Here is a 20,562-nt window from a genome sequence, read left to right as displayed (position 1 = left end):
ATATAATTTTCCCTAGTTTGCCCTAGAGAGAAATTAGATTGTTATCCCCATTGGGGACAGGGGCAAATGTAAACGGTCACAGGGCTGCAAAATATAAGTAAGGGGAAATAAAATAAATAAATCCTAATATAATTCAATTTATATGTTTCAGAAAACCATGTAAACACTTGGAAAAGAATGGTGTAAAAAGCATAAAATGTCATGAGATATGTGAAATTAAAAAATTGTTTCCATGCCAACCACATGTAGTGCTGATGTTATTTTATATAGTATAGGGCTCTGTGCCTCCAACAGATGCACCATTTCTGCTGGTTTCTAGCAGAATGAGATACAATACTTATTCTTTCGTATACAGATTAGTGTACATTGCTTTGTATAATATTTCCTAGATTGCAAATCACCAGATGAAACTTTTTACAGAAACTAAACAAAAAGGAATTGCTGGGAAATTTTAATTCAGCAGAATTTTGAGTGCGGCTATAATACAGGCTGTAAGCATGGGTGAGATATATCCAGTCCTCCAAGATTCCCCAGAATGTTTGGCAAAATAACAGCTGGTTTGCAGAAACGAGGAGAGGTGGGATGTTGACCCAAGTCTCTCCCCTCGGCTTCAATTATATCCTACGAACGCAGTTACAATTGAGTAAAAGAGTTATTATAGATGCTGGTGGATGCAAGGGAGCCTCTGGCTCCATACCCTGGTGTTTGGTGCCATTTCTATGAAGTAGGTGGTGCGATGACATCATCATTCTGCAGGGGCCAGGCCTGGCATGCATCCCTGGATTGTGGTGGGGCAACGAGGACAAGTGAATATATATATATATATATATATATATATATATATATATATATATATATATATAATTTTATTTTTCCTTCGGGCAGCACAGTGTGGCAAGGTAACTCTTCTTGGGGCACAAAGTGTGGCACTGTGATTTTGGGGGGCACTATGATTTCTGTTTATTCTCCCTCTGACTGTGACCCATCAGTACTGGATTCACTTGTATGGTCTGCAGAAATGATGTGTGGTTCCAGGTTCCATCTAGATTGTGAAACAAAAACTCTCATTGTTCAGGTTATGCCAGGAGCCGTAATGTTACATAATAAACCACTTCATTATAAGCGCTCCCCTCTGCCCCTCTTTCTATCAGCGTGATGGCATAGCATGCCAGTGTCATCACCCTCTACCTTCTACCAGTACCCGGCTATTCTTGTGCCTTCCAGTGCTCCATGCCTCCCTTGACACCATCCTCCAGAAGCCTCTGATTCCTTTGTACGATGACAGCACTGTGCAAGGCATCGCAGCCAGTGGCGGATCATCGTTAGGGCGGTTCGAGCAGCCACTCGAGGCCCAAGACTCCCAGGGTGCTCATGGCTGCCCAAACCGCCTCATGCTCGGTGGCGTCTTTAGCACCGGAGTGGGCCCCGGTGCTAGCGACAGCCACATTCACTTGTATTTGCGTCCACAGGACGCAAATACAAATGAATACTATAGGCGATGGGAAGACTCCCTGTGCAGGCTGGCGTGATGACGTCACTGCATCACGCTGGTCTACGCATGCGTCCCGCCCGGAGGATGTGTAGTGCTCCATCCGTTGCGGGAACGTGGCAAGGTAAGTAAAATGTTTCTTATTTTATTTTGTTTTTTTTGGGGGGGGGGGGGGGGTCGCTGTGTAGCACTATATACAACTGGACAGGAGAACTGTGTGGTACTATATACAAAGGGGGAGCGCTGTGTGGTACTATATACAAGGGGGGAGCACTGTGCGACACTATATACAAGAGGGGGGGAAGTGCTGTGTGACACTGTATACAAGAAGGGGGGGTGTGCTGTCTAGCACTATATACAAGAAGTGGGGGAAGCGCTGTGTAGCACTATGTACAAGAAGGGGGAGAAGCGCTGTGTAGCACTATCTACAAGAAATGGGGAAAAGTGCTGTGTAGCACTATATACAAGGGCAGGGGGAAGCGCTGTGTGACACTATAGACAAGAAGGGGGGAAGCGCTTTGTAGCACTATATACAAGAAGGGGGAGTGCTGTGTAGCACTATGTACAAGACGGGGGGAGCGCTGTGTAGCACTATCTACAAGAAAGGGGGGAAAGCGCTGTGTAGCACTATATACAAGGGCAGGGGGAAGCGCTATGTGACACTATAGACAAGAAGGGGGGGAAGTGCTGTGTAGCACTTTATACAAGAAGGGGGAGTGCTAGGTAGCACTATATGCAAGGGGGTGGGAGCACTGTGTGACACTATTCAGGCTCGGCCCACTACCCTTCAGGGGGAACACTCGGCCGCCGGGTGCTGACGCTGCTCCTCCAGGAGTGGAATCCCCGGCTAGAGTGTTTCCGATGGGATTCTGCTGCTGGAGGGAGCCAAACTTCGCTATGGCAAAGCAGGGAGGTAGCTCCCTACTCTGCCATTTACTTGGCTACAGACTCCCAGGCAGAGTGCTAGAAGCGGCTATGCTCCGGGACTCCACCTCTAGGCAAGCCCCTGACCACTGTCCATATATGGACAGTGATGTCAGGGTCTGCCCCAGAGTTCCGGAGCAGAGCCTATACTAGCGCCCTGCTCTGGGACTCCGGCTCTGCGGTTTCCCCTGACATCACTGTCCATATATGGACAGTGATGTTAGGAGCAGAGATGGAGTCCCAAGCAGAGTGCTAATAGCCCGAGACTTTGGCTGTGGGATTGCCCCTGACATCACTACCCATATTTGGACAGTGATGTCAGGGGCTTCCCCAGAGCCGGAGTCCCATAGCAGTGCCTATACCAGCGCTCTGCCTGGGACTCCGATTCTGGGGTTGCCTCTGAGATCACTGTGCATATATGGACAGTGATACCGGGAGGGAGCGCTAGAAGCGGCTCTGCCCGGGACTCCATCTCTGGGGAAGCCCTTGACATCACTGTCCATATATGAACAGGGATGTCAGGAGCAGAGCAGGAGTCTCAGGCAGAATGCTAGTAGCGCTCTTCCCGGGAATATGGCTCTGGGGTTGCCCCCGGCATCACTGTCCATATAGGGACAGTGACGTCAGGGGCTCCTACTGAAGCGGAATCCCCGGACAGAGAGTCGGTAATACTCTGGTTGGGGATTCCACACCTAGAGGGAGGCTGTGTGGTACTACCATGGAGGGGGGCTGTGTGACACTTATAGGGAGGGGGCTGTGTGGCACTACCAGGGAGGCTAGCTGTGTGGCAGTACCAGGGAGGGGGCTGTGTGGCACTATCAGGGAGGAGGGTTGTGTGGCACTACCAGAAAGGGGGCTGTGTGGCACTACTTTGGAGGAGGGCTGTGTGGCACTACCTGGGAGTGGGGATGTGTGGCACTACTTTGGAGGAGGGCTGTGTGGCACTACCTGGGAGTGGGGATGTGTGGCACTACCAGGGAGGGGGGCTGTGTGGCACTACCTGGGGGGAGGGGCTGTGTGGCACTCCCTGGGGGGAGGGGCTGTGTGGCACTCCCTGGGAGGGGGGCTGTGTGGCCATACCTGGGAGGGGGGCTGTGTGACACTATCTACAGTGGCACTAAATTTATGGGTGTACAAACTGGGCACCTAACTTTTTTATGGGGGCATAAACAGAGCCTAACTTCTATATGGGGGCACAAAGTGATGTTTTCTGACATTTTACTGCCGCCGTAATTTCCCCGCAAAGGGGCCTGCTAAGTCTGTGTCGCACAAGGGCCCACATAAACCTAGAGCAAGCCCTGCACTATATACAAGGGAGGGGCACTGTGTGGTACTATATGCAAGAAGGGGGGAAAGTGGTGTGTAGCATTATATACAGGAAGAGGGGGAAGCGCTGTGTGACACTATATATAAGGGGGGAAGCGCTGTGTGACTCTATATACAAGGCGGGAGCGCTGAGTGGTACTATATACAAGTAGGGGGAAGCGCTGAGTAGCACTATATACAAGGGGGAAGCGCTGTGTGACACTATATACGAGGGGGCAGCGCTGTGTGACACTATATACGAGGAGGGAAGCACTGTGTAGCACTATATACAAGGGGGAGCGCTGTGTAGCACTATATACAAGGGGGTAGCGTTGTGTGATACTATATACAAGGGGGAAGCGCTGTGTGGTACTATATACAAGAAGCAAACTGTGTAGCACTATATACAAGAAAAGGGGGAAGCGCTGTGTAGCACAGTATACAAGGGGGAAGCGCTGTGGGGTACTATATACAAGAAGGGGGGAAGCACTGTGTATCACTATATACAAGGGGGAAGCGCTGTGTAGCACTATATACAAGGGGGCGCTGTGTAGCACTATATACAAGGGAGTGGCGCTGTGTGACACTATATACAAGGGAGGGAAGCACTGTGTAGCACTATATACAAGAGGGGTGCTGTATAGCACTATATACAAGGGGTGGAGCGCTATGTGACACTATATACAAGGGGGGAGCGCTGCGTAGCACTATATACAAGGGGGGAAGCATTGTGTAGCACTATATACAAGGGGGGCGCTGTGTAGCACTATATACAAGGTGGGGGAGCGCTGTGTGACACTATATACGAGGGAGGGAAGCACTGTGTGACACTATATACAAGGGATGAGTGCTGTGTAGCACTATATACAAGGGGGGAGCGCTGTGTAGCACTATATACAATGGGGGAGCGCTGTATAGCACTATATACAAGGGGGAGTGCTGTGTAGCACCATATACAAGGGGGAGCGCGGTGTAGCACTATATACAAGGGGGAAGCGCTGTGTAGCACTATATGCAAGAGGGAGCACTATGTAGCACTATATACAAAGGGGGAGCGCTGTGTGACATTATATACAAGGGGGTGCACCGTGTAGCACTATGTACAAGGGGGGAGTGCTGTGTGGTACTATATACAAGGGGGGAAAGTGCTGTGTAACACTATATACAAGGGGGAGCGCTGTGTAGCACTATATACAAGGGGGAAGCGCTGTGTACACTATATACAAGGGAGAAAGTGCTGTGTGCCACTATATACAAGGAGGAACCGCTGTGTGGCACTATATACAAGGGGGGAGTGCTTTGTAGCCCTACAAACAAGGGGTGAAGCGCTGTGTACACTATATACAAGGGGGAGAACTCTGTGTAGCAGTATATATGAGGGGGGAGTGCTGTGTAGCACTATATACAAGGGAGGGAGCGCTGTGTAGCACTATATAGAAGGGGGAGTGCTGTGTGACACTATATACGACGGTGGAAAGCGCTGTGTGACACTATTTACAAGGGGGGAGCGTGGTGTAGCACTATATACAAGGTGGAGCGCTGTGTAGCACTATATACAAGGGGGGAGGTGCTCTATGACACTATATACAAGGGGGGAGCGTTGTGTGACACTATATACAAGGGGGAGCACGGTGTAGAGCTATCTACAGGGGGATGTGTGTGATGCTCTCAACAGGGGGTTGTGGGGCACTATCTACAGGGTGTTTGTGTGGTGCTGTCTACAGGGGGTGTGTGTGGTGCTATCTACATTGTTGAGTGTGGCACTATCTACAGGGGTGTGTGTGTGGTGCTATCTACATGGTGGGGTGTGGCCCTATCTACAGGGGGGTATGTGTGGCGCTATCTATATGGGGTGGGCGCTATCTACAGGGGTCACTGTGTATGTAGTTCTTTACGTTACAATGTGTGACACAATTATATTCAGGGGCACAGTGTTTTGTATTATTTTATTCAGGGGAGCAGTGTATAGTACTATTATATTTAGGGGCACAGTGTTTGGTGCTATCTACAAAGGGGTGGCGCTACAGGGGTCACTGTGTATGTGGTGCTGTCATTTACAGTGTTTGGTACTATGTCATTAAAGAGGCTCTGTCACCAGATTTTGCAACCCCTATCTCATATTGCAGCAGATCGGCGCTGCAATGTAGATAAGAGTAACGTTTGTTTTTTTTAAAACGAGCATTTTTGGCCAAGTTATGACCATTTTTATATTTATGCAAATGAGGCTTTCTAAAGTACAACTGGGCGTGTTTAAAGTAAAAGTACAACTGGGCGTGTATTATGTGCGTACATCTTAGCGTTTTTACTTCTTTTACTAGCTGGGCGTTGTGAATGGGAGTGTATGATGCTGACGAATCAGCATCATCCACTTCTCTTCGTTAACACCCAGCTTCTGGCAGTGCACAGACACAGCATGTTCCCGAGAGATCACGCTGTGACGTCACTTCCTGCCCCAGGTCATGCATCGTGTCGGACGAGCGAGGACACATCGGCACCAGAGGCTACATTTGATTCTGCAGCAGGATTGGCGTTTGCAGGTAAGTCGATGTAGCTACTTACCTGCAAACGCTGATGCTGCTTCAGAATCAACTGTAGCCTCTGGTGCCGATGTGTCCTTGCTCGTCCGACACGATGCAGGACCTGGGGAAGTGATGTCACAGCGTGATCTCTCGAGAACACGCAGTGTCTGTGCACTGCCAGAAGCTGGGTGTTAACGAAGAGAAGTGGATGATGCTGATTCGTCAGCATCATACACTCCCATTCACAACGCCCAGCTAGTAAAAGAAGTAAAAACGCCCAGATGTACGCACATAATACACGCCCAGTTGTACTTTTACTTTAAACACGCCCAGTTGTACTTTAGAAAGCCTAATTTGCATAAATATAAAAATGGTCATAACTTGGCCAAAAATGCTTGTTTTAAAAAAACAAAAACTTTACTCTTATCTACATTGCAGCGCCGATCTGCTGCAATAGGAGATAGGGGTTGCAAAATCTGGTGACAGAGCCTCTTTAAGGGGCACAGTGTTTGGTGCTATTATATTTAGGTGCACAGTGTGTGGCACCATGATCATTTTATTTTCGTTTATAGGTGTGGATATGTTGGAAAAGTGAAGAGCCAAAGACATCTGAGTGGCAAATTCTGCAGAAATGGGTCATGTCCGGGAGAAGTCATCATGAAGTCTGAACCGGATGGATAAGAAAGGAGGAAAATAAAACCTACTAGAATCTGAGACGTCGACACTTGTGAATCACTAGATTTATAGAGAATCTGTCACCTCTCCTGACAAGTTTATTATAGGAAATCCTTGTATTTCACATAATGTCTTTGTGCAGGCCAGGACTGATAGACAAATGCGTGTTACCATTCCCCTTGTCAGGAGGACGTGTCCTTACACAGTGTGATACTGTCAGTATGTAGGGGCACAGCCCTTTGACAAGGGGAATCGTAACACCCATTTGTTAATGTTTGCACAAAAAGGTAGAGTTAGCAATAGTTACGGCGTGGCAGGGGGTGGTGGAGAAGGGGGGCCCAAGTTTGGGTAACAGCCCAGGGCCTATGATCTACTTAATCTACCACTAATCGCAACCTGCCTTCCTCCCAGGACCTGCAAGACAAAAGGAACCTATATACAGTGCAACACATCATCCTATCACATCAAGTGTCTTAACAGTCTCTCAGCAGCCTTGCAGTCCGTCTTAAAGTGACAGGTAATTATTTACAAAAAAGATACATAGGCTGTAATTGGGGGCAGGGGCGTAACTAGGAAAGACTGGGCCCCATAGCAAACTTTTTACTAGGGCCCCCCTCCCCTGGGTGTCACACATCCCCCCCCCTTGTAGATAGTGCCTTTTTTACAGCCCCCTGTAGATAACGCCATAGAGCCCCCCTGTAGATAGCGCCATACAGCCCCCTCCCTGTAGATAGCGCCATACAGCCCCCTGTAGATAACGCCATACAGTCCCCCTGTAGAGAACGCCATACAGCCCTCCCTGTAGATAACGACATACAGCCCCCTCTGTAGATAGCGCCATACAGCCTCCCCTGTAGATAGCGCCATACAGCCCCCTCTGTAGATAGCGCCATACAGCCCCCTGTAGATAGCGCCATACAGCCCCCTCTGTAGATAGCGCCATACAGCCCCCCCTTTAGATAGCGCCATACAGCCCCCTCTGTAGATAGTGCCATACAGCCCCCCCTGTAGATAGCGCCATACAGCCCCCTCTGTAGATAACACAATACAGCCCCCCTGTAGATAGCGCCATATAGCCCCCTCTGTAGATAGCGCCATATAGCCCCCTCTGTAGATAGCGCCATATAGCCCCCTCTGTAGATAGCGCCATATAGCCCCCTCTGTAGATAGCGCCAAACAGCCCCCTGTAGATAACGCCATATAGCCCACCTGTAGATAACGCCATACAGCCCTCCCTGCAGATAACGCCATACAGAATCCCCCTGTAGATAACGCCATACAGCCCTCCCTGCAGATAACGCCATACAGTCCCCCCCGTAGATAACGCCATATAGCCCCCTCTGTAGATAGCGCCATACAGCCCCCCCTGTAGATAGCGCCATACAGCCCCCTCTGTAGATAACACCATACAACCCCCCCTGTAGATAGCGCCATACACTTTATATATATATACTATAGATAGCGCCATTTCAGCCATAGGATGTAAACAAGAATGTTCAATTCACTAGCAGCAAACTGACAGAGCGTTTATATATTCTCTTATTGTTTGTGATATTTCTAACTTTGGTTTTTGCTGCTTCAAGGGGAGACTTGTGGGAAAACCAGGCAAATAGTTTCATGACGCATCCCATAAACAGACTGTGTGCCATACAATGAATTTAAAGAGCATTGCACACTAGAAAGGCTTTTTACAGTAATGTCTCTGCATCTCAAATGATTTTACCATTCGAGTTTAACCAAATAGGCTTTTTAATGGCTCGTGTTTGTTTCTACAGAGCAGAGACCAAACTGAGTGATATAGAATGTCCAACTCATTACAATAGCGCAGGAAATATCAGGCTGCCATCTATTTTATCAGTGCTTTATATGAAGCTGTTAGCTTGTCCATCAAGTACAAATGTTTGTACGGTTGCCAAGAGTTTTAAAAGCGAAGACGAGATTATAACAATTGCACTTCTGCAAAATTCAATTTCGGATCCGCCTAATGAATAGCACCAGATGCCTGCGCTACATTCTGTTACTTATCAAATGTTCAAACATTAGGCTGCCATGTTATCGTGATTTTATATTGCTTGTGTTTAGATCTATATTATAGCATTCACTACAAAGATACGTAAACTATGTTATAAACAGGGTACCATGAATAGATTTTATTATGGATTTTTTTAACGCTTTTGAAAATTAGTCTTAAAGGTCTTATCCAGGATTTACAAAAACAAGGCTGCCTTCTTCCAAAAACAGTGCCACACTTGTACATGGGTTGTGTCTGGTATTGCAGCTTAGCTCCATTGAAGTGAATTAGGCTGAGCTACAATACCTCACACAACCAGTGGATAGGTGTGGCACTGTTTTTGGAAAAAAGCAGCCATGTTTTACTAATTCTGTACAACAACCTTTAAAGAGAGTTGCAAAATAATATTGGAATATCCCATTAAAGGGTATATCTGATGTATTTAATTTTAATATTATTAATTGCATAGCATATAATATATAGAAGAGAAATAATGTGTTTATTATTTTGTTTTAATGTTGTAGCTACTCATTCTAAAATTTTGAAAAGCTACTCTGGGGGTGGCCATATTGGAGATAGATACATTTTTCCTTCTTGTATTGCCCAAGGCGGCTGGAGGATCGTATTTTTTTTCTATTAAAAACTTAACTCGTGACCTGACCGGCCAGCGTTCAGGTCACTCACAGGACAGGGGGCGGTGTGCGCTCCATAGTCTGTAAGACACGCCCACTGTTAATGGATTGGACAGAGCAGCTGTTGCCAATCCAAGAACAGAGGGCGTGTCTTACACTCAGTCTAAGAAGCGCTGTAGGGGGAGCGGACGGCAGAGCAGGACAGGAGGGCACCGCAGCAGGTCAGGTAAGTATTGCTACATGTTTAATGTAGTGTAATGTAGGGTTGGGTTGCACGGTGCATCAATACTATTTAGATGCCGCGCACCCTCAAACGGTTCAATACCGTTAATTAATATATTGCGATACTAAGCTGTGCGGCCACACAGCTTAGTATTGTTATACATGAATGTAGTGAGCGGGGCTGCGGCTGTGTAATTGCCCTGCTCCTGACAAGTGTGTGCGCGTGGTCAGCATGAGGTGATGCGGCCGGCGCTGCACTAATGAGCTTTGGCACTGAAGACATGGTGGGCGCACTGAAAAACCCCCATGTTCTCTGTCTTCCGGGCCAGCGTCGCCGATCATTAGTGCAGCGCTGGTCATATCACCTTAATCTGACCGCGCGCGCACACTTGTTGTCAGGAGCGGGGAAATGGTTGTATTACAGAGCCGCAGCACCGCTCTAACAGCGGAGATCAGAGAAACCTCTCATCTCCGCCGCTATTCCCCTGAATGCTGCGATCAAACAATGTACTGGCATATATCCATATATATATATATATTTTATTTTTTTTAGTTTTTTTATTTTTATTATTTCTTTATTTATTTTTTCAAAAAACAGGCAGCACTCAAAAAGTTGTAGCAAAATTAGAAAAGGTGCTTTATTCCATCAGTCCAATACAGCAACGTTTCAGCTCTTCAATAGAGCCTTTTTCAAGCTGATGGAATAAAGCACCTTTTCTAATTTTGCTACAACTTTTTGAGTGCTGCCTGTTTTTTGAAAAATATATACCTTGGGAGACTGTGGCCGTATCCCTGGCGGGCTTGCACCCTCATTTTTATGAGACCTGGACTGTGCGGTTGACATTTTTTGTGTACCTACACTACTGTTCAAAAGTTTAGGGTCACTTAGAAATGTCATTATTTTTGCAAGAAAAGCACAGTTTTTTTCAATGAAGATAACATTAAATTAATCAGAAATACACTCTATACATTGTTAATGTGCTAAATGACTATTCTAGCTGCAAACGTCTGGTTTATAATGCAATATCTACATAGGTGTATAGAGGCCCATTTCCAGCAACCATCACTCCAGTTTTCTAATGGTACATTGTGTTTGCTAACTGTGTTAGAAGGCTAATGGATGATTAGAAAACACTTGAAAACCCTTGTGCAATTATGTTAGCACCGCTGTAAACAGTTTTGCTGTTTAGAGGAGCTATAAAACTGACCTTCCTTTGAGCTAGTTGAGAATCTGGAGCATTACATTTGTGGGTTCGATTAAACTCTCAAAATGGCTAGAAAAAGAGAGCTTTCATGTGAAACTCGACAGTCTATTCTTGTTCTTAGAAATGAAGGCTGTTCCATGCGAGAAATTGCCAAGAAACGGAAGATTTCCTACAACGGTGTGTACTACTCCCTTCAGAGGACAGCACAAACAGGCTCTAACCAGAGTAGAAAGAGAAGTGGGAGGCCCCGCTGCACAACTGAGCAACAAGACAAGTACATTAGAGTCTCTAGTTTGAGAAATAGACACCTCACAGGTCCTCAACTGGCAGCTTCATTAAATAGTACCCGCAATACGCCAGTGTCAACGTCTACAGTGAAGAGGCAACTCCGGGATGCTGGCCTTCAGGGCAGAGTGGCAAAGAAAAAGCCATATCTGAGACTGGCTAATAAAAGGAAAAGATTAATATGGTCAAAAGCACACAGACATTGGACAGAGGAAGATTGGAAAAAAGTGTTATGGACAGACGAATCGAAGTTTGAGGTGTTTGGATCACACAGAAGAACATTTGTGAGACGCAGAACAACTGAAAAGATGCTGGAAGAGTGCCTGACACCATCTGTCAAGCATGGTGGAGGTAATGTGATGGTCTGGGGTTTCTTTGGTGCTGGTAAAGTGGGAGATTTGTACAAGGTAAAAGTGATTTTGAATAAGGAAGGCTATCACTCCATTTTGCAACGCCATGCCATACCCTGTGGACAGCACTTGATTGGAGCCAATTTCATCCTACAACAGGACAATGACCCAAAGCACACCTCCAAATTATGCAAGAACTATTTAGGGAAGAAGCAGGCAGCTGGTATTCTATCTGTAATGGAGTGGCCAGCGCAGTCACCAGATCTCAACCCCATATAGCTGTTGTGGGAGCAGCTTGACCGTATGGTACGCAAGAAGTGCCCATCAAGCCAATCCAACTTGTGGGAGAGGCTTCTGGAAACATGGGGTGTAATTTCTCCCGATTACTTCAGCAAATTAACAGCTAGAATGCCAAAGGTCTGCAATGCTGTAATTGCTGCAAATGGAGCATTCTTTGACGAAATCAAAGTTTGAAGGAGAAAATTATTATTTGAAATAAAAATCATTATTTCTAACCTTGTCAATGTCTTGACTATATTTTCTAGTCATTTTGCAACTCATTTGATAAATATAAGTGTGAGTTTTCATAGAAAGCACAAAATTGTCTGGGTGACCCAAACTTTTGAACGGTAGTGTATATATATATATATATATATATATATATATATATATATATATATATATTTATATATATATATATATATATATATATATATATAAATATATATATACATACATATATATATATATATATATATATATATCACACCAAACAAATTTTTGTGTGCTGTATATTTGCAGTCACAGGCGTTCTTGCACGGGGGCTGAGTGTGGCGCAATCTACAGTGGTCTGTGTGCTGCACTTTCTACTAAGGGGGGCTTTGTGGCACTGTATACAAGGGAGGGGGGCTGTGTGGCACTATATACAGTGGGAGCTGTACAGCGCTATATACAGTGGGGGCTTTATGCCGATATCTACAGGGGGGCTGTATGGCACTATCTACAAGGGGGAGGTGGGGGCGCTATCTACAAATGGGGTGTTACACTGTCTATAGGCGGGGCTATATAGCACTGTCTACAGGGGGGCTGGGGGCTGTATGGCACATTCTACAGGGGGCACTATTTATAAGGGGGGCTGCTTGTGGCACCCGGGGGGGGGGGGGGGGCGGTCAAGAGTTTGCTATGGGGCCCTGTCTTTCCTAGTTACGGCCCTGCATAAAATAATAGGCTCAATACATAAAATATACACACATTCGGTATTGGTGTGGCCGTAATAACCTGCACAACATATTTATAGTGTCACTTATGATGTGTACAGTATAAAAAAATAAAATAAAATCTGCTTTATTTCACTTATTAATGTAAGGCACGAGGTGTTATGAATTTTGAACCTCCATGTGCCTCTCATTAATAGTAATTAACCCCATCATGTACCTTACAAATTAACCCAATGTTGTCCATTATGACTGAGAAACACGATGGGTTTAATTACTATTAATGTGAAGCACATGGAGGTCCAACATTCATCACACGACGTGCCTCACATCAGAAAACTGAAGAATTTTTTTTTATTATTGTTGGCAAACTATTGTTTTGGTATTGAGAATCGCAATACTACACAAAGTATCGCTATCGAAGTCCAAATTCTGGTATCGTGACAACCCTATTGTAATGTACTTTCTTCAATTGTATCCGTGTTCTTAAGAAGCGGATACAATTTAAAGCGCAGGTGAAGCAAGGGAACCATTAGTTCCCTTGCCCATCATTCAACACTTTCTTGTGCCGCAGGCGGTGCGATGACATCATCGCATCAACGGAAACTTTATTGCTGAGCCTCGACGACGCTAGTAACTCCTAGTGCGGGGATTCCTTTGTATCTGAAGGAGTACCCGCACTCGGTTTATAGTGGCACACGCACCCGAGATGCGTCAATATTCTGGCGCATCTCGGGTGATCCTGTGTCACTTACAAGGCTTAGTAAACTAAGCAGTGACAGCTTTTAAAAGTAGGCCAATGAACTGAGGTAACCAGGTTCGGTCGATGGACTACGTCGACTTCGAGGACTACTTCGATGACGGCGTTTTTATTTTCAATAAATTGATTAACAAGGGTTGTGTAGGTGGCTTTATTTCAATAAAAAAATTTTTTCGCTCAGAATAGAGGATCACGTCTCCTAGACTACGGCCGTTGTAAGTATAAACTTGTTTAATAATTTAAAAGAAGAAAAAATACCTATTTTTCTCATTTGTGATTTTTCCGGCGGAATCTCAGCATTTTGCGGCAAAAGTCGCAACGCAGCACTTTGTTGCGTGTTTTAAATCCCCATTGAATTCAATAGGGAAAACCCGCAACAGAGGAGTAGCGATTCCGCATTCACATGCTGTGGCTTAAAAAACCACACCGCAAGTCAATAACGTTTTTGGTTTTTTTTGAGCCAGATTTTTTCTGCTGTGTGTGGATGTGATTGGTTCAAACTTCACCCACTCTGCTGCTACTGTACTACGCTGCAGATTTTCCGCAATGAATTTTGTTGCATAAAATCCTGAGAGTTCACGCATAGTGTGTTCCTACCCTGATAATAAGGCCCAGTTAACAAAGAGTTTTTTGACGTTGATGTTGACTCGGAATCAGCGCCAAAAAAGTCTGAAACCGCCTCCCATTGATTTAATCTGAAATCCGAACATGCCGCAGTTCCGCCTCTGACCTCCCATTGAAATCAATGAGAGACAAAAAAAGTGTTTTATGCTGCGTTTTTTTCCACAATCTCCACGCGCAAAAAAACGCCACAAAAAAATGTGGCAAGAAAGTGGAGGCAGGTCAAAATCTGCCTCAAAATTCCTGAAGGAATTTTGAGGCAGATTTTTTCTGCCTGCAAAATACTCCATCCCTCTGGTAAACCCCTGATAAGCTGCATATGGGTAAAAATAAAAAATAGGCATAGTCATCTTTCAAATCCCCAACTATTTCCGCCCCATTAGTTTTGTGATTCTCCCAATGATTTTTTCTTACTTTGCTGCATCAATTATGTATTGTACTCACATCGCCAGCCAATCACTGGCCACAATGGTAATGTCAATAATGATGACTCGCCATTGTTGTGGCCAGTGATTGGCTGCCATGCTCATGGGTCAAGTACAACAAATCAGCACTGTAGCCAGGTAAACAAAGACTGGCGTAGTACCACAGAACCATGAGGGTGGAAGTAGCAGGGAAATTGAAAGGTATGCGCCTATTTGTAGTCATACGCAACTTATACAGGGGCTTCTCCAAACGTTGGAGTGAATGTGTCACGGCGCTGGATGCACAAAGAACAGTAGCCCCTTTATTTTTTCCCCCACACAATGCAACTCCAGAGAACTTCAACACAGCCTCACTTTGTTCCAGCACCGGCTCAGTGCTAAGTCGGGAGCAGAGTCAAAGGAGTCTTGGCCTATTCTTTTTAGGCTTGATCAGATTTTGATTGTATATCCTTTTAATATACCATCAATCTAAGTACCTTTAAAGAGGTTCTCCTATAATCCCCTTCTCTCTCCCCAATGCTTATTTAGCCTTGATCTGAAGTCTTGACTAATCTAAGACGGACTAGTTGCTAGGGACATGCCGCCTGACAACAATATATAAAAGGCTGCAGTAGTTAGGTCTAGCAACCGGTTCATCAGACATGACTCAGATGTTTAGCTCAAAGCTGGAATGTCTCTGGTAAAAGCAGATAATGGAAAAAGAATCTAAGGTTGATAATAATTATAATAGTTTGTTTATAGAATAGGAATGTTTTCCCTGTATCCACTGTAGGGCTAATCGTGATTTCCTGACTCATCACCACTACAATATATTGTGTGATATATTACTGCCATCACACATTATTTTTAGGAATCAGCATAAAAAGCACACGCTTGGTATTGGATATTGTGAGTGGCTGTGAATAATGATCACTCGCTGTCATAGATGTGAGCTAAAAAGGAGCCCAGTGTGGGAATAAATAATGCAAATTTGTCAGGCACTGTCTAAATCTTTTGGATCTCACTTGAAGTAGGACAATGAGTCACATCCTTTTGATAAAGTACATCCCACCTCCATATTATTAGCAAATGCAGTCAAGTGCATCAGACTGCATCTGCCAGAGAGAATAGAGATGCTTGTTTGGAGGACGGAATTAGATAATTCCATTCCCAGCATGCTGTGTTTATGGTTCAAAAACCAAAGTACAGATTGGAGATTTGTCCCAGGTCAGCGTCTCCTTGACAGCCGGTGCACCGTTGCATACTAAATGCATGTGCATTAAAAGTTTGATGACAAAAATAAACAGCATTTACTCCAGGGTACAAGGCAAGCAGTGATATAATACACCTCACCAGAATCTGTCTTACAGATATCAAGCATAAAACCAAGGGAAGAGAAGATGACAGAATGATGAATGGGCCATAAAGGTGTAGACTGAGCTACAAGGAACAAGAGGAGCTTTGTTACAGAACATGTAGAATAGTAGCCTAATAAAATGTTCAGGTGATACTATTATTAACACGGCCACTGTGTCCTTTAAAAAAGTGATATTAGATTACTGGATTTATAGATTAAACAATTTTTAAGGTTTAAGGTGGGTAATTATGACGGATTCTCCCTGCTAGTCTGATAGTCTATGTGTTGCTATACTTGTACTTTTGTATTTAAAGGGAACCTGTCACCAGCATTTCACCTATTAAACCGACTATACCAGGTGGTAGAGGGTGAAAAATCATTTCTATATAACCTATAATTATCTTCTTAGTCGGCTCTGTATTTAGTATTCAGCTTTTTAGTGTTCCCACACCGTATGCAAATGAGCAGAAAAGAGTCAGATCTTCATTTGAAAAGAGTCAAATCTTCGTTTGGAAAGAGTCATATCTTCATTCCTCAAGTCTTTCCAAGTTTACCCCGCCTCCTTACTTTTGATTGACAGCTCCTCGCCTTCCCCCAGCACACAAAATCCTGCGCTTGTGCATTGATGTCCTCTTTTGGTGTGTGTGCACAAATGGACACCGCATAATTACGATAAAAGGCGCAAAACGTTTGCAGACCGATATTTACAGTCGGAAGAGGAGTTTAGGAGCGGGGATAACGGCAATGAACTTTTTATAGCAGCGGCCAGTGAGGGAGAAGTAAAGTTCAATAGGTGAAATACTGGTGACAGGTTCCCTTTAAGCAATCCCATACCCAGGGTTAATTCCAGCGATATATTGCCAAAGTGGCAGGCAATGCTACTGCTATTAGGCCCAGGAGGTGCAAATGCCCCTACCGCCAAATATTGGTTAGGGAGATTTTGTTCTATGCTCCACTCCTACCTATATCCCCAAATCTGCTGTCGTAGTTATGTAACATTATACAGCCCCTGCATTGGTGCTGATCTAGAAAATTAGCATGCAAGAGAATAGCGTGTCTGGTACAGGGAATTCCATGAGTGTTGGTCCAACTGATTGAGGGTCCATACCAGAAGTAGATGACTCATTATGAGTTTGTAACTCATAACTATTTATATGCATTTGTGAGGTCAGACACTGATGTCTCGCAATTTCCGTTCTTGTCCACTCCAAACATGTTGGATGGAGTTGAGCAGGGGCGGATTAAGGGTACCATGGGCCCCGGGCACTTTTTCAAGTTTGGGCCCCCCCAAACTCAACTGAATATAATAGTACAATACACTGCACCTCTGAATATAATAGTACTATACACTGCTGCCCTGAATATAATAGTATTATAATTGTATCAAACACTGTAAAGTAAAACACCACACACTAACAATGCCCCCTGTAGATAGCGCCAGTCACAATGCCCCCTGTAGATGATGCCAGTTACAATGCCCTCTGTAGTTAATGCCCCTTGTAGATGGCACCAGTCACAATGCCCCCTGTAGAAAGCGCCAGTCACAATGCCCCCTTTAGATAGTGCCAGTTATAATGCCTTCTGTAGATAATACCCCCTGTAGATAGCACCAGTTACAATGCACTCTGTAGATAATGCCCCTTGTAGATGGGGCCAGTCACAATGCCCCCTGTAGATAGTGATAGCTATAATGCCCTCTGTAGATAATGCCAGTTACAATGCCCTCTGTAGATAACACCCCATATAGATAGCGCCAGTCACAATGCCCCCTGTAGATAGTGCCAATTACAATGCCCCCTGTAGATGATGTCCCTTGTAGATAGCGTCAGTTACAATGCTCTCTGTAGATAATGCCCCCCTGTAGATATTGCCCCAAACACTGCCCAGAAAAAAAACCATTCCCACCTATCTCCGTTCCCGCGCCGTCCTCCAGCGATGCAGGACTGGTCAGTGACCAGACGGCGTCATCCCGCGTAACGGCGCAGTCGGCGTGATGACGTCATCGTGCCGAGTGTGTCATTAGTAAAGAACTGGAGGAAGGGAACGGATAGTTCCCAGTCTCGCCAGCGCAAAAGTAAGAATTTGTATCCGCATCCTAAGGCGCGTGGATACAACTGGGTGAGAGGTCTCGCTCCACCCCGTTTCTCTGAACCGGCTGTAATTTCCACAGCCGGTACGGGAGAACCGAGGTGAACTGGACTCCCTTCCAACCTCTGGCCCTGGGCACTTGCCCAGATTGCCCTCATTATAATCCGCCCCTGGTGGTGAGGTCAGGGCTCTGTGTGGGTCTGTTAGGTTTTTCCACACCAAACTCACCCAAGCATGTTTTCATGGACCTTGCTTTGTGCACTGGGGCACAGTCATGCTAGAACACAAAAAGTCCTCCAAAGTGTTCCCACAAAGTTGGAAGAATACCGTTGTCTAAAATGTCTTGGTGTGCTAAAGCATTAAGATTTACCTTCACTGGAACAACAGTGTGAACGCTGTTCCCTTGCCGTTAGAGCAGTGTGTCAGCTGTAAAATACAGCTGACACCTACAATGTGTCGAGTGGGCTCATCACAAGAGACCGCTCCAAACATCACCCTCCCGCTCCATGATGCGCCGGGACATCATGGGTCGGGAAGGGGTTAATTAAGGAAGCAGTCAGGGGGTCTGGCTCGGCCGGGTCCTTTGACTGCCTACTGTAAGACGCATGGAGTTTTCAGCAAGATTTATTCTTGCTAAAAACTGCGTCATATAGTCCAAAAAATACGGTATATATTTTTCAAAGTTTTCATTGCAGTTTGAGACAAGATATGATCAAATGAGACAATAAGGCTATTAAGGAAGGAATTGCGGTTTACTTTTGATATTTTTGTGTATTTTCTACATTTAGTGTTCGTTTAATAAGTAACTGGATTGTGCTTGGACACTAATGTAAAATGTTATGTACCTTTTAAAAAAAATACATTCCTTACAGCCTGTGTTAAAGTCCAGAGCTGCATTCACAATCCTGCATTTTTAACAGCGTTAATAAACTTGTCGACTGCTTCCAATGACAACCAGCAGAAGTGTAAATTCAGTTCTGGGATATAATCCAAGCTGTAACTCAGGATCAATACTAGATAAGTAATGCAATGTATTTACAAAGCTACTTAACGTGTTATGTAGATTATATGTATACAGCAAAATGATGTTCAAGGTGGATATACACCATAACTTTTAACTTACTATTTCTTAACATACATTTAAGGCCTCATGCACACGACCGTAAAAACACCCATTATTACGGGTCGTAATTACGACCCGAAATAACGGGCCCATAGACTTCTGTTGGCCACGGGTACCTTCCCGTTTTCTCACGGGAAGGTGCCCGTGCCGTTGAAAAAGATAGAACATGTTCTATTTTTTTATTTTACGGGCCGTGCTACTATATTTTAAAATAGGAGCACGGCTCGGAAAAACGGCTGGCTGCCCGTGGCCGGCCGTGCCCGGCCATGCTCGTAATTACGAGTCGTAATTACGAGCACGGTCGTGTGCATGGGGCCTCAGACTATGGTTTGTGCTCTTTTATGACAAAAAAAAAAGGTCAATTAATTTCTGTACCATCAGTGGTGGTACATTAGTTAAGGAAACCTAGTACATCAGTGTGATGAACCCAAAGATATCTTTAGGCTCTAATTACACATGCAGTTTGCAGGAACCCAAGGGTCAACGAGAGGTTGTCTTCTGACTGAGGGGGCTAGGGAGGGGGGAGCAGTAAAATAACAGCGACTTTTTTCGATACCCTATTGGTTGGTCCTGCAAGTTAATAAAAGTACTACTCTGGGGAAAATTTCTTCACCCAGCATGCTCCAATACAATTTGGCCTACCCTCCCTCCCAAAACGTATTTGTATCTTTTTCATTACTTCCTGCTGATGCTGTTTGTACTGTTATTTATTCTTGCGTTGCGTCTTGTAAATATTGCTACACTTTGTCCTGCTTTGAGTGGTCATTTTTTTTGCAGATGTCACAGCTTGGCAGGAGAGAGAGCCTTGAGATAGAAGGAAAGTCATCTGGAAAACATCAGGAACATGTCCACCATAGTCGCGGTGGCCAATATCTAAGATGAGCGATCTTTCAAATGTAAGGTTATATGTGTAATTTTATTATCCTGGATCTCTCCAGGTGTCATTAAAAATTTAAATAAAAGCTGTGGCCTACCCCACTTTCCATCCCAAAGTAATATGTGGTTTGTTTTATTGATAGATCAAGGTTATTTCTATGAGGTTAGGGGGTAGACGGAACACACACTTTATTCGTTTTTTTGAGCCAAGCACAAGAGTGGATATAAAATAAACATATCAGTCTTCCCTTTATACTTTTCCCTATTTTTGGAACCACTCCTGTGTTTGGCTCAAAAAACTGCCGTGAAAACTGCCAGTGTAATTTCAGCCTACTTCACACACACTGAAAGCATTTCACTACTGAAAGTATTTCATAAATATTTAATTGCTAAACAAGTTATTAACGCATTCGAGGATAATTAATAGATGATAGATGCCGGTAAATTTCGGATTCATTGTGCTAAGCAAATCAGAACAATTACTGTGTATAATAATAATAAT

General features: G+C 44.7%; 1 long non-coding RNA gene across 1 annotated transcript; it reads left to right on the top strand.

Annotated features, from left to right (window-relative positions):
- Positions 1–14,725: 14,725 nt before the first annotated feature.
- On the top strand, positions 14,726–20,176 carry LOC142656421 (uncharacterized). The gene is made up of 2 exons (XR_012849673.1): positions 14,726–14,838; positions 19,962–20,176. It is a non-coding gene; the product is annotated as an uncharacterized LOC142656421 (long non-coding RNA).
- Positions 20,177–20,562: the final 386 nt, after the last annotated feature.

Source organism: Rhinoderma darwinii, chromosome 6 (assembly GCF_050947455.1).
Source record: "Rhinoderma darwinii isolate aRhiDar2 chromosome 6, aRhiDar2.hap1, whole genome shotgun sequence".
Lineage (NCBI taxonomy): Eukaryota > Metazoa > Chordata > Amphibia > Anura > Rhinodermatidae > Rhinoderma > Rhinoderma darwinii.
The sequence above is the reverse complement of the archived record's forward strand: the minus strand, read 5'-3'. Positions and strand labels throughout refer to the sequence as shown.